This window comes from Papio anubis, chromosome 9, assembly GCF_008728515.1.
Source record: "Papio anubis isolate 15944 chromosome 9, Panubis1.0, whole genome shotgun sequence".
NCBI classification, from domain to species: domain Eukaryota; kingdom Metazoa; phylum Chordata; class Mammalia; order Primates; family Cercopithecidae; genus Papio; species Papio anubis.
This window is the reverse complement of record NC_044984.1, coordinates 7,757,620-7,770,515: the sequence shown is the minus strand read 5'-3', so window position 1 is coordinate 7,770,515 and position 12,896 is coordinate 7,757,620. Positions and strand designations below refer to the sequence as shown.

At 39.5% G+C, this 12,896-nt stretch overlaps 1 long non-coding RNA gene across 1 annotated transcript; it reads left to right on the top strand.

Moving 5' to 3' along the window:
• The first annotated feature begins 1,422 nt into the window (after positions 1–1,422).
• Positions 1,423–3,481, top strand: LOC103875602. The gene is made up of 3 exons (XR_002515513.2): positions 1,423–1,915; positions 2,491–2,617; positions 3,139–3,481. It is a non-coding gene; the product is annotated as an uncharacterized LOC103875602 (long non-coding RNA).
• Positions 3,482–12,896: the final 9,415 nt, after the last annotated feature.

The window sequence follows — 12,896 nt, the reverse complement described above, 5'->3', positions numbered from 1 at the left end:
ATCACGTGTTTATCCTTTGACCCACCAATCTCACTTCTTGGATCCTATCTCAAAGATATGCTTGCAAAAATACGAAATGGCATATGCACATGGTTATTTTCACCGTTATTTACAATAGTAAAACTGGAGTGCCATCTGAATATTCATCAAATTCAGGACTGATGAGGCAGAGCAACGCAATGGATTATTATGCAGATATACTAGAGAATGCAGAAGGTCTAAAGTAGAGAGTGAACTCTAGGACACAGGGCGAAGTGAAGAAAGCAAGGTGCAGAAATTGCACACAGTATGCCATATTTTGTACTGGGGAAACGAATTCAAAGCAGCGGAGAAAGGAATGTGCATGCATGTATATGTAAATACAGTCATTAAAACTGAAAACAAAGTGGCACAAATAAGCCTCATTCCCTAGCGAGTTGGCATTGCTGTCTTAACCACACAGAGGAAAGCATTATTACAACTGACTTTGGAACACAGTATCTTCACTGTATTTCTTCAGTACGATATACTCCAAAGACAAAAATACTGCATAGACATCTCAATGTCACTTGAAGTGAAATAACATAAAAATGGGAACAGACTCCTGCTGCTGCGCCAGAAAGATGAACATGAGAAGGGGACCATTATCTCTAACGGGAAAACTTCCGGCCTAAGGGTTGGGCCAAGTCGAGGTTCTGTGTGGGAATTCTGGGCATATCAGCGGGAAGTGGGCAAGGCTTGTCATCTCGCTGAGGACTTGTTTCCTGTCCATGAACGACGAAAATAACCTATCTTTCCTGTTTTAAGTAGTGTTCTTTTTCTTTTTTTTCTTTTTCTTTCTCTTTTTTTTTTTTTTTGAGACGGAGTCTCGCTCTGTCACCAGGCTGGAGTACAGTGGCGCGATCTCGGTTCACTGCCACCTCCGCCCCCCAGGTTCAAGCGATTCTTCTGCCTCAGTCTCCCAAGTAGCTGGGACTACAGGTGCGCGCCACTACGCCCAGCTAATTTTTGTATTTTTGGTAGAGACGGAGTTTCACCGTGTTGGCCAAGATGGTCTTGATCTCTTGACCTCGTGATCTGCCCGCTTCAGCCTCCCAAAGTTCTGGGATTACAGGCGTGAGCCACCGCGCCCGGCTTAGTAGTGTTATTTTTCATATACACCAATAGGCATCTTCGCTCAACATACGAAAGCCCCTTTCCACAGAAACAGCTGCCTCCAGCCTGAAGAAGTTGCCACAGGACATAGAAGGAGGCTCCTTGCCCAAGCCTGGGAGACCCAACCAGAGTGGACAGGGAAGCGGCCCGGGCCACGGTGCCAGACTCAGCAAATAAACACAGCACTCCCAGGTAACTCTGAATTTCAGATAACCAACGAATATCTTTGCATGGTACTATATTTTCACTCAAAAGTAACTCGTTTATCTGAAATTCAAAGTTGACTGCGCATGCGGTACCGTATTGCATCTGACAACGCTGCACCCGGAGCCCTCAGGTTTGTGGAAGGGGCGCCCCCTGTTCCGCAGGTGCGGCGGCGCTCTCCACCCAGGAGGAGGAGGGGGAGGGGGAGGAGGAACTCGGCACTGATTGGAGATCCTGGTGCGTCCTAATCAACTCACAGGGCCCAACGGTCAGAACCGCCTCTGTGGTGGGCGCGCACCCTACGCACGCGCGTACGCTCAATCCGGGAGTCGCCTCAGGCCACTGACTGGAGACGCGGGCGAGTCCTAAGCAACTGACAAGGCCCAAAGGTCAAAACCGCCTCTGTCCTGCGCGCTCACCCAATGCACCCGCCTACTCTCTATCTCATTCCGGGCGTCGCCTCCCGTTGCCAGGCAACGAGAGCGCGCGCAACAAAGAGGCGGCGGGACTGACGGATGAGGAAATCCAGGTTCGGACAGACGGAGTGACTTGCTGAAGATCTCACAGCTAACAAGAGGTAGAATCAAGACTGGAACTTGGGGGGCCGGGCGCAGTGGCTCATGCCTGTAGTCCTAGCTACTCGAGAGGCTGAGGCAGGAGCATCGCCTGAACCCGGGAGGCGGAGGTTGCAGTGAGCAGAGATCGCGCCACTGCACTCCAGCCTGGGCGACAGAGCGAGACTCCATCTAAAAACAATAACAAAACAACGACAACAGCAACAACACAAAATCGCGCCACTGCACTCCAGCCAGGATGGTGAGACCTTGTCTCAAAACAAACAGCAGCAACAAAACAAACCCAAAAACCAAACCAAATAAAAAAACCCTGAAAGTTGAACTTGGTCCCCAGGATGGAAACAGACTACCTGAAGAGGTGCTTTGGAAATTGCCCGCCCAGGCACTGGCACTTGACATGCAGGGAGTATATTCTTCCACGTACAATTACATATGTGCATTCATATGATTATGTACAGTAGTAGTAGATTATTACATGTTGAAGAGCACTAACACACCACGTACATAATAGAACTGTATGTAATAATTATTTTTGGTAGTGATATGGCACATGAAAATAATTTGTTTTCTCATGTAGAAAACGCAGTGAATGGCTTAAATAGAATTTCAGCTTTGGGGGCTCACGACTGAGAGGCTTCTTCCTTGATTACCCTGGGAAGGACGAAATCTTCATTTTTGGTTTGCAAGACCATGAAAACAAGACAGTAAGTACAACAAATGAAATACTTTACACTGAAGGAAACATGTTTTATAAAATAGAGAAGATATAGAAAAGAACTATAAGTAACATATTCAAAGAGACATAAAACGATATTTTATTAATTTTAAAAACCATAGATTATAAAAATAAAAATTTGCCCTATGAAAATAGAAAGAAAACCTTTAAGATAATAAGTGAAGAACAGAATGGATAACGCCAGAAAAATTGTTGACCTGAGAGACCTAAATAAGTAATTCTCCCAAAATACAGTAAAATGGGAATAATGACAAAGAGTATAAAACAGAAATGGAGGATACACATACAGAAATTTCAATATGCATCCAAGTTATAGAAATATTAAATGGAGTAGAGGACAATCAATAAAAATTATAACTACAACAGATGAGACATTTTCAGGATTTAGCTAAAACATAAATCCTCATCTAAATTTCAGAGTGGAAAAACACATAATTCTCAAAGGAAATGCAATTATACTGACTTCCAATTTCTCATCACCAACACTAGGAAGAAGAAAATTTAAAAGAAAAATCTTTGTCACTTTGGGTAAGCAGGGAGTTCTTGGACATAAGACCAACACCAAAGGATAAACTGATAAGGTAGATATTATGAAAATTAAAAACTTTACTTCTTCAGAAGACCCTTAAAAGATTGAAAGGCAAGCCATAGTCTGGAAGAAAATAATTGCACATCATATATTTGATAATGTTTGTATCTAGAATACATAAAGAACTCTCATAACTCAATTTTAAAGAGTAAATAATAGGCAAAAAGATTTTAAGAGACACTTCCCCAAGGAAGATACTCAGAAAATAAGCACCTGTTTAAAAACTAAAAAAAAAAAAAAAAAGAAAAGAAAATAAGCACCTGAAATTAACATCACTAGTCATTAGGGAAATGCAAATTAAAACCACAACCAAATACCAATACCCAATGATTAGAATAGCTAAAATAAAAAGACTTTACAATACCACATACTGGCAAGGAGGAGGAGTAACTAAAAATTTCTTATTGTTTAAATGCAAAATGGTACCATGGGGGTTAGAGCCTACGAGTCTAATGAGGTTTTACTTTAATAAAAGTGTTTAATTTTCATTTATTTAATGTGAGATAAAGTTTTACAATCCTTATTTTTCAGGAATTAAGTATGATATACTTGCTTAAGACTTCGAGGGTTCTCGTTCTGGCTAACCTAAATTCCTAATCCAATGCTAAAAATATTCGTGCAAGGGGGAGAGGAAAGGTTGATAATATCCTAAGTGGAGCTAGAAAGGCTATTTTATTTGTATTCTTGACCTGGCATTTTGTTTTTATGTTGTTGGTGGCTGGCAATATTTTAAGTGATGTGGAGTAAATCAGTCATACATAAAAATATAAACTAAGTAATGCTATGATAGCTACAAATGTTGGTGTAATAAACTATTGTTCTTTGACATTAATAATAATTCATTTAGGTAAAAATCCGGTGAGTGATGGTAGACTTCCTAAGGAAAATAAGATAACTGAAATTGTGGTTGCTTACAGTGATAATTTGTTTCATGTGTGTGATGATGATAATGCTGTGGTACATATATTTAGTAATAACTGCCTTCTACTGGGAGAACAGCTTAAATTTCTCATTTGCTTTATACCCTGCTGCTCATTTAAAATTTTCCTTGGTTCACAGATATTTTAAGTAGCAAACACAGCTCTGAGTGCAGAAAATGAAAGAGTTATTGCCTTGAATTATACTTCTGATGGTGTGAAGAGTAGCTTTTTTCCCCCATCATACTTGTGACCTCTGTGGTTCCTGTGATTTTTTTTCCTTTCTATGAACCAGAAATACATGATCAGAACAATCTATGGCTGGGCACGCCTGTAATCCCAGCACTCTGGGAGGCTGAGGTGGATGGATCACCTGAGGTCAGGAGTTCGACACCAGCCTGGCCAACATGGCAAAACCCTGTCTCTACTAAAAATACAAAAAGATTAGCCAGGTCTGGTGGTGTGCGCCTGTACTCCCAGCCACTCAGGAGGCTGAGGGAGGAGAATTGCTTGAACCTGGGAGGCGGAGGTTGCAGTGAGCTGAGATCACGCCATTGCACTCCAGCCTGGATGACAAGAGTGAAACTCCATCTCAAAAGAAAAAAAAAAAAAGAACAATTTATTATTGAAATACTGAGTCAGCACCTCCAGCCCTCCCTACCAAGATGGCTTTGTGGCAGGCCAGGTCTCACTAATGCAGGCCTCCATAACAACTGTTTCACAGTGGTTAACGATTAAAAGCCAGTGCTCTTATACAAAGGTTGGAATGTAACAAAAGCCCAGCAAGAGTTTTGCCTAGGCCTTTCCTGAACTTTAAAGCATGATTAAACACGTTTATTGGAAGTCTGAAGGAACTCCCCAAACCCCTGTGATTTAGCAGGAGACGAGATAAGGGTAAGTACCCCAGCACCTAGACTCATTTTGACTAAGCAAATTTACTAAGGCTCCAGAGGAAGGTCGTCAGGACTCAGACCTTAGTTACAGATTAAAAGAAGTGAATCACTTATGTCTTTAGATGAATGCACACTTACACATAGACATACAGCTTAGAAGGTATATGAGCTCTGGAAAACTTTGTAATTTTGAGTTGGTCTGGTGATAATTTCCGGGCCTTTTCCCTGTCACCGGTTACAGAGATAAAAACTCTCTTCCTCTCCAGTAAGTCGGCATCTTGTTATTGGGCCATGAGAAATAGCAGGCCGACCCTCAGTTTGGTCCAGGTACTCAGCATGGCCTCTGTTGTGCCTGGATCACAGTTCAAATTCTTCTTGTATCACCTTTTGTTCTCTCATCATTCCCCAGCTCTGCTTCCTTTCAAAGTTATTAATTCCTAATAAATGTTTTGCAACCGCCACTTTGTTTTAGCATCTGCTTCTGAAAAATCCAATCTGCAACACTCCTCTTCAGATGGGTTGAAGCCCAAGGAACAAGCCATGCTCCCAGGGAGCAGGGTTCTCCCTCTAGCCCTGGGGTCACAGTTACTTTACAATTCACTATGCTTCATCCAAATAAACTCTCATTAACACAGAGAAATGACAATCTTGCATCAACTATCTCTGTAAGGATTCCACAGAGCCTGAAGCCTTACATTTTCTACCAAGGCCATGTAAGGATTTTAGCTGCTGCTCAACTTCAGAAAGGGAAATGCTTTGAAAGTAAAATTGAAGGCGGGGGTAGGATCCATTCAGATACTAAAATATTTCTCACATTCTAGGTTACTTAAAACTATTTTTCTGGTTTCTTCAGTAGAATTTTTAGTACTCTTTAAAGTTATTTTTGAAGTTTGAATGCATATAAAAAACCATACAATTATATTGTTTTCTTCCACACCTTTCATAGATTAAACACACTCATGTAATTGTCATCCAGGTCAAGAAAAAAACATTACTGACGTCCCCAATCCCATTTGTACATTCTTTCAGTTACCATCCTCCATCACATAACCAATAGGTAAACATCTAACAATATAGTTTCCAGTGTCCTTTGGAACTCCATAAAAATAGAATCATAAAGGGTATAATCCTCTGTTGATTTTTTATTTTATATATTGTTCGTGAGATCCATGTACAATATCATTGGCTATGGTTGTGGTTTCTTCATTCTTGTTACTGTATAGCACTCCATTGTGTGAATAGACTACAGTTTATGTATTCACCTTACTGCTGGTGTTTTCTAGTTTGGCGCTATTATGAATAAAGCTGTTGTGGTTATTTTGTACAGGTCTTTTGATGTATTGTGTCTGGAGCTGGTTCCTTCTGGTGGGTTCGTGGTCTCGCTGACTTCAAGAATGAAGCCTCCGACCTTCATGGTGAGTGTTACAGCTCTTAAAGGTGGCATGGACCCAAAGAGTGAGCAGCAGCAAGATTTATTGTGAAGAGCGAAAGAACAAAGTTTCCACAGCGTGGAAGGGGACCTGAGCAGGTTGCCACTGCTGGCTGGGATGGCCAGCTTTTATTCCTTTATTTGTCCCCACCCATGTCCTGCTGATTGGTCCATTTTACAAACCCCTAGCTCGCTACAGAGTGCTGATTGGCACATTTTACAATCCTCTTGTAAGACAGAAAAGTTCTCCAAGTCCCTACTCCACCCAGGATGTCCAGCTGGCTTCACCTCTCAGTATTAGTTATACTCCCTCAAGCCTGAGAGATGTATTTGCTCCACATCCTTACCAACACCTGGAATTTTCAGGTATTTTTCATTTTAGCCATTATGGTGGGATGTAGTTGTATCACATTTGAGTTTTCTTTGGTGATTAATTAAATTGAGCAATTTTCAAATGCTCTTTGGTTATTGAAAAATCACTTTTTGTGACGCATCTGTTCAAGTATCTTGCTCATTTCTTTCTAAGTTGTTTTATCTTTTTTTATTACCTGTAGGAATCGTTTATATATTCTGGATATAAGCCCTTCATAGACATCTGAACTGCAAAACTTCTCCCTTTACGAGAGATACCTTTAAAGCTTTTCTAGTAGTGCTTTTTAATGAACAGAAATTCTTAATGTAGACTGGGCACGGTGGCTCATTCCTGTAATTCCAGCACTTTGGGAGGCCAAGGTGGGTGGATCACCTGAGGTCAGGAGTTTAAAACCAGCCTTGCCAACGTGGTGAAACCCTGTCTCTACTAAAAATACTAAAGTTAGCTGGGCGTAGGGGCAGATGCCTGTAATCCCAGCTACTCGGGAGGCTGAGGCAGGAGAATCACTTGAACCCCGGGAGTGGGGAGCGGAGGTTGCAGTGAGCCAAGATTGTGCCTTTGCACTCCAGCCTGGACTCCATCTCAAAATAAATAAATGAGTAAAAGAAATTCTTAATGTTAACGTTGTTGGAACTTGTGTTTATTTCCTGTGGTATATGTATACTGTTTAAGAAAACTACTTACTCCAAAGTCATGAAGATGTTCTATGTTTTCTTCTGAAAAGTTTGTTGCTTTATCTCTTTATGTACTTTATATTAAAGTATACTACAGTAAAATATACCCTTTTAGTGTATTAGTTCTGCAAATGTTGACAAAGGGATATAGTCATGTAATCACCGCCATAATTAATATACAGAAAAGTTAAATTACAACAAAAAATTTCCCTCTGTCCCTTTGTGATTAACTTCTCCTTTGCCAAACCCTATGCTTTTTATTCCTATAGTTTTGTCTTTTCCAGAATGTCATTCAGTGAATTCATAAAGTATGGAAACTTTTGTGTCTTGCTTCATTCACTTAGCACAATGCATTTGCGATTCATCCCTGTTGCAGCATGTATAGGTAGTTCTTCCCTTTTATTGCTGAACAGTGTTTCATTGTTTGAGTGTTCTGCAACTTGTTAATCCATTAACTAGTTGAGAGACATTTGGGTTCTTCTGGTTTGGGTAGTTACATATAAGGTCACTATAAACAATCATGTACAGGTTTTTGTGTAAACTTTTCATTTTGGTAATATGTAGGAGTGGGGTCTCTAAGTTATGTGGTACATTTATGTTTAACTTTATAAGAAACCACCAAATTGTTTTCCAAATGTTGGTACCATTTTGCATTTAAACAATAAGAAATTTTAGTTACTACTCCTTCTTGCCAATGGGTGGTATTGTAAAGTCTTTTTATTTTAGCTATTCTAATCTTTGTGTATTGGTATTTGGTTGTGGTTTTAACTTGCATTTCTCTAATGACTAATGGTGTTAATTTCAGGTGCTTATTTTCCATCTGAATATCTTCCCTGGGGAAGTGTCTGTTCAAACCTTTCTGCCTATTGTTTACTCTTTAAAATTGAGTTATGAGAGTTCTTTATGTATTCTAGATACAAACTTATTATTAAACATATGATGCGCAATTATTTTCTCCCAGCCTATAGCTTGACTTTTCAATCTTGTATAAGCCATATCAGGCTTATACAGTGAATCTTAGGGAACCAATAGATATTGTGTTTTAGACTATTCCTGTGTAACTGAATAATTCTTTTTTCCTGAATATGTTACAACATGTGAAACTCTTCTAAATCTGAGTAAAATAAGAATATAGACTTCTGTAAGAGAAAAAACTTTGATACAAAATTGAGTCTCCTCTTTTTGTGGGATCAAACATAGTAGTAGTAAGGTTATGTTTGTGAATAGCACAGGTATAGTAATACCAGGGCTAAAACTAGAAGAGAAAGTAGTAAGAGCACAGCTGTAATTAATACAGATCAAATAAATATCAATTTTTGATGTTGGATATAGTTTGTGGTTGAATATTAATAATTGTTATAATAACATTAGTAGCACCTAACGTTGATGAAATACTTGCTAAATGTAAGGAGAAAATGGTTTGATCTATAGAGGCTCCTGCCTAGGCTAAATTTCCAGCTAAAAGTGCTGTTTTAAAGCTCTAAAATGATTTCACTTCCATAGTTTGCTACGTGAGTGACTATGGAATATATGGAGTATATTTTGATATGATAAAATGTATTGTAATTTCCCCTCCCTGCAAGAGTGTTATGTCACACCTCATCAGACCACATATGTGAGTAATTGACCTTAACTACTAGACTCCAAAATACATATAAACCTAAGATTTTGAGAGACACTTTGACAGCTCAGACTGTGGCAAAGCCCCAGACAGGTGGGTAGACTGGTCACCCTCTTTACCAGCAGCTTAGACTATTGCAGGAGGAGGAATGATAGGGGCAGAAATCAGAAACCTATTATGTGTTCCTGGGAATACTTTATCTGGGGCCCCAATTATTAATGGAATTAATAAATTACTGAAACCATTGATTATAATAGGTAAAACCAAAAAAATTATTGCAAATGTATAGGTAGCAATGGTAACGTGACAGATTTGATCATCTCCTAACACATAGCTCCTGGTTGACCCAATTCAGTAGGGACATGTCCTGCACATGTACCCTAGAACTTCAAATAACAATAAAAATTTTTAAAAGCCCACAAGCTACAAAAACAAACAAACAAACAAACACAGAAGATGGAGGGCAGTCCCCACTATTCTGGCTTAGGCACCAAATTATAATGTGTCAATGTTTTTGTGGTTTGTTGAGAATAATCAACAATTAACGAACATAGGGAGAAGCAAGGTAAAAATGGCTGAGTGAGCATTAGTCTGTAAATCTGAAGACAGAGATTAAACCCTCTTTTCACCAAGTCCTGAGGTGAAATTTCACACTGAATTTGCAAAGTTGAAGGAGCAGCTTCAATTCTGGAGTGGTAGGGGGCACTTCTCCTGCCTTTTTTTCTCCAGGGAGGGAAAAGTAGATTAAAGCCAGTTGGTTAAGATATTTAGCTGCTAACTAATATAGTAAGTGGATATTATTATATTATTAAAATTAATAAATTATCAATTATTAAAATCCTTCATAGGCCATCAATATTACTGAAGTTATGAATACAAAAGCTAAACTGCAACCCTTATATAATTCCCACAGCTGAGCAAAAGCCAGAGAAGCATAACTTATCAAGGTTAATAACCACAGAAAAGTCAATCAGCTTTTTAATTCATTAACAACAATTTGGAATCCGAATCTATCCTGTTTTTGATACAATTCCATAACAAATTGCATTGAAGCTAATGTATCTTCTCAGAAAAGAAAACTGTTTTCAGGAAATAAATGGCCTTACAAGCCAAGTGACAGTGGAATGTGGGGCTCATGGGAAGCAAGTGAGCTGTCAGGCATGGCATGACTTGAGAAGTAACAGCGCATCTTCTTTCCACCTCATTTAAAATTTTTTTCACATAGCCGCCAGAGTTCATGGAATTTCAGTTTGAAGTGTGTCTGTCAAGGTTTTGAATAATTCTATTAAATGGGACACCTGTTACCCATGAAAGGAGGTTCAGTAAGCCTTCTGCGGTCATGGTCACATTATACTAAAGCAATTGGTCTGTTAGATGCCGTACAAGGCCTTGAGTAATAAGTATTGATGGACAGAAAGGGATTTTTGCTCCCAAGATGATTACAGTATAGGAGCTAAATTTAAATTGTGAGCCAGATGATCTCTATTATACTATTGTAGACCATGGCCAGAATTGCCATGCTCACTTGCCTTCAGAGCTTGTAATATCAGAGATACTACAGCCTTGCACTGCTTTTCAAGGGGAATGCTTCCAGCTTTTGCCCATTCAGTATGATGTTGTCTGAGTTTTTTTCATAGATGGCTCTTATTATTTTGAAGTATGTTCCTTCAGTGACTAGGTTGGTGAGAGTTTTTAACATGAAAGCATGTTGAATTTTATCAAAAACCTTTTCTGCATCTATTGAGATGATCATGTGGTTTTTGATTTTGGTTCTGTTTATGTGATGAATCACATTTATTGATTTATGCATGTTGAACCAAACTTGCATTTCAGGGGTAAAATGTACTTGTTCATAGTGGATTAACTTTTTGATGTGTTGCTGGATTAGTTTTGCTAATTTTGTTGAGTATTTTGCATCTATTAGGTTGGTGCACAAGTAATTGCAGTGTACAAGTAATTGCAGTTTTGGCTTGGCTTTGCTTTTCCCTCCCTCCCTCCCTCCCTCCCTCCCTCCCTCCCTCCCTTCCTTCCTTCCTTCCTTCCTTCCTTCCTTCCTTCCTTCCTTCCTTCTCTTTTGATATGGATTCTCGCTCTATCACCCAGGCTGGAGTCCAGTGGCACCATTTCAGCTCATTGCAACCTCCCAGGTTCAAGCTATTCTCCTGCCTCAGCCTCCTGAGTACCTGAAACTACAGGCATTCACCACTACACCTGGCTAATTTTTGTGTTTTTAGTAGAGATGGGGTTTTGCCATGTTGGCCAGGCTGGTCTCGAACTCCTGGCCTCAAGTGATCTGCCTGCCTTGGCCTCCCAAAGTACTGGGATTACAGGCGTGAGTTACCACACTTGGCCACTTTGCCTTTATTTTCAATGGCAAAAACTGTAATTACTTTTGCACCAACCTTATATGTTCATCAAGGATATTGGCCAGAAATTTTCTTTTTGTGTGTGTGTCTCTGCCAGGTTTTGGTATTAGGATGATGCTGGCTTCATAGAATGAGTTCGGAAAAAAATTTCTCCTCAATTTTTTGGAATACTTTCTGAAGCAGTGGCACAAGCTCTTTCTTATATATCTGGCAGAATCTGGCTGTGAATACATATAGTCCTGGGCTTTTTCTGGTTGGTAGGCTTTTTATTACTGATTCAATTTTGGAGCTCATTATTGGTCTGTTCAAGGATTCAATCTCTTCCTGGTTCAATCTTGGGAGGGTGTATGTTTCCAGGAATTTATCCGTTTTTTCTAGGTTTTCTAGCTTGTGTGCATACAAATGTTTGTTATAGTCTCTGAGGGATTTTTGTATTTCTGTGGGGTCAGTGGTAATTCCATTTGTCATTTCTGGTTGTGTTTATTTGGATCTTCTCTCATTTTTACTTATTAGTATAGCCAGCAGTCTATCTTACTGATTCTTTCAATGATCCAGCTCCTGGATTCATTGATCTTTTGTATGGTTTTTCACATCTCAATCTCCTTTAATTTAGCTCTGATTTTGTTTGTTTCTTGCCTTCTGCTAACTTTGAGGTTAGTTTGCTCTTGTTTCTCTAGTTCCTCTAGTTTTGATGTTAGGTTGTTAACTTGTGATCTAACTTTTCGATGTGGGTGGTTGGTGATACAAACTTTCCTCTTAACACTGATTTAGTTGTGTCCCAGAAATTCTTGTATGTTGTATCTTTTTCTAATTAGTTTCTTTCTTTCTTTTTTTTTTTTTTTGAGACAGAGTCTCATTCTGTTGCCAGGCTGGAGTGCAGTGGCTCCATCTCGGCTCACTGCAACCTCTGACTCCCAGGTTCAAGCAATTCTCCTGCCTCAGCCTCCTGAGTAGCTGGAACTACAGGTGTGCACCACCACGCCTGGTTAATTTTTGTATTTTTAGTAGAGATGGGGTTTCACCATGTTGGCCAGGATGGTCTCAATCTCTTGACCTCATGATCTGCCCTCCTCTGCCTCCGAAAGTGCTGGGATTACAGGCATGAGCCACTGTGCTCGGCCCTCTGATTAGTTTAAAAGATTTCTTGATTTTTGCCTTAATTTTATTGTTTACCCAGAAATTGTTCTGGAGCTGGTTGTTTAATTTCCATTGAATTGTATGGTTTTGAGTAATTTTGTTAGCATTGATTCTATTTTTGTTGCACTGTGGTTTGAGAGTGTGGTTGGTATGATTTTTAGTTTTTTTTTGGTATTTGCTGAGGGTGTTTTGTGTCCAATTGTGTGGTCAATTTTAGAATGTGTCACATGCACAGACAAGAAGAACGT